The sequence below is a fragment of the Schistosoma mansoni genome (assembly GCF_000237925.1).
Source record: "Schistosoma mansoni, WGS project CABG00000000 data, supercontig 0257, strain Puerto Rico, whole genome shotgun sequence".
Classification (NCBI taxonomy): domain Eukaryota; kingdom Metazoa; phylum Platyhelminthes; class Trematoda; order Strigeidida; family Schistosomatidae; genus Schistosoma; species Schistosoma mansoni.
The window spans coordinates 139,162-141,020 of NW_017386120.1; positions in this window are offsets into that span (position 1 = coordinate 139,162).

Below are 1,859 nucleotides of genomic sequence, written 5' to 3' on the forward strand. Positions count from 1 at the left end.
ATGTACTTCTTCGGTACTCCTTTCACTGACAAACACTGCCATAGAACCTCACGATCAACGGAGTCAAATGCCGCCTTAAGGTCAAGAAATACTACTATTGTGGGATGTCTGAATGTATGTCTATGTTCTAAGACCTGACGTAGAGTGAATATCTGGTCTATGGAACCACGTCCAGGTCGAAAACCAGCCTGGTTTTTTTCTAGTCTGCTCTTCACGAGCTTTGGTTAGGCGCCTAAGTATTATTGAAGCTAATATTTTAGACACTATATAAGTCAAACTGATCCCTCTGTGATTGTCACAGGAGGACTTTTGTCCTTTCTTATAGACTGGCACAATCAGCGATTGGGACCAGCCAGATGGAATTACGTCCAGTTCCCAGATTCTACCTAAGACCTCAGTCAATCTCGTTTCTAGTACTGGACCACCATCCTTAAAAATCTCAGGGGTCAACCTGACAGGGCCTGCGGCTCTCACTCGCTTCAGATTTCCTATAGATTTTCCAACCTCAGGGTTGGAAGACTTACATCAATTTGCCATTCAGGACGACTGGGGATCGTGGGTAATTGAAGTGTGGCTGAAGTCCAGTTGAACTGATCCCTAAAGTGTTCTGCTCATCGAACCAATCTCCTGGATTGAGAATGAATGAGATGCCCATCTTTGTCTGAGATAGTTTCGCTAATAGTTGGGTTCCTAATACCGGTTTCTTTAACGAGTCTGAATAGCTGTCTGCTGTTACCTATTGCCGCTGCCTTTTCCATCTCTCTTGCTTTCGCTACCCACCACTGTTCACGATCATTGCGTAGGCTTCTTATTAGCCTTCGCTTAAGCTGACTCCGCTCTTCGTTATGTTCAGAGCCAGGTGGGATGAGTTTTCGAGCATCTATCAGTGTGGTAGATGCTGCCGAGATCCATCGTTTCCCCCTGACCTTATTGCTTACCTTACTGGCGGATATCACAGCTGTTTCCACAGCTTTTCGGATGTCATTCCACGCTGCTTCGGGGTGGGCATAACTTACATGGCTGCCTAACTGTTTTTCTAGTTGTTCCTGAAATATATTCTTAGCTTGCCTATCATTAATTAGAACCCTTAGAGGCTTCCCTTCAGTGTCTTTCCTACGTCCAGTAAGACGCAGACAGATACGTGCTCGCACTAGAGCATGATCTGAGTCTAAACATGTGCTCCAGAATGAGCGACAGTCTTCTATTGAGCCCCTTCATCGGTGGCTGATAGCGATGTGATCTAATTGGGTCCAACGTTGGGACGAATTCGGGGGTCGCCATGTCAAAATATGTTTTTCCCCATGCTTAAAGTTAGTATTTGCAAGAAATAGGCGGTTATCTGAGCATAGCTGCAACAGACGGTCGCCATTATCTGTTCTTTTCGCCATGACACCATAAGGTCCACCCACGTGTCTTTCCCTTTCACTTAGTTTACCTACTTGAGCATTAAAGTCACCAGCCACTATTACTACATCAGAACGACTAGCTTTTCGGAGAAGGTCAGAAAGTTTCCTGTAAAACTCACCTCTTATATCGTCTGAGCTGCAGTCAGTGGGAGAGTAGGAAGAGACGACGAAGAGGCAACGACGAGTTTCCCTATCTTTCCGAGTCCTTACTGATCCGTTTAGTCGGACAGCGCATAGACGACTGTCTACTGGGATCCAGTCTAAGAGAGCTAGTTCTGCCCTAGGACTTATTGCTATACCTACTCCAGCGAGGCCACGGGAGGCAGCAACAGGGCTTCCAGATACACGAAGCGTGTATCGAGATGAATCTTTATTTTGATTAGGTGCGGTCAAATGAATGACACTACTCGGATCTTGTATGCGCGTTTCGGAGACGCAGCACACATCGATGGT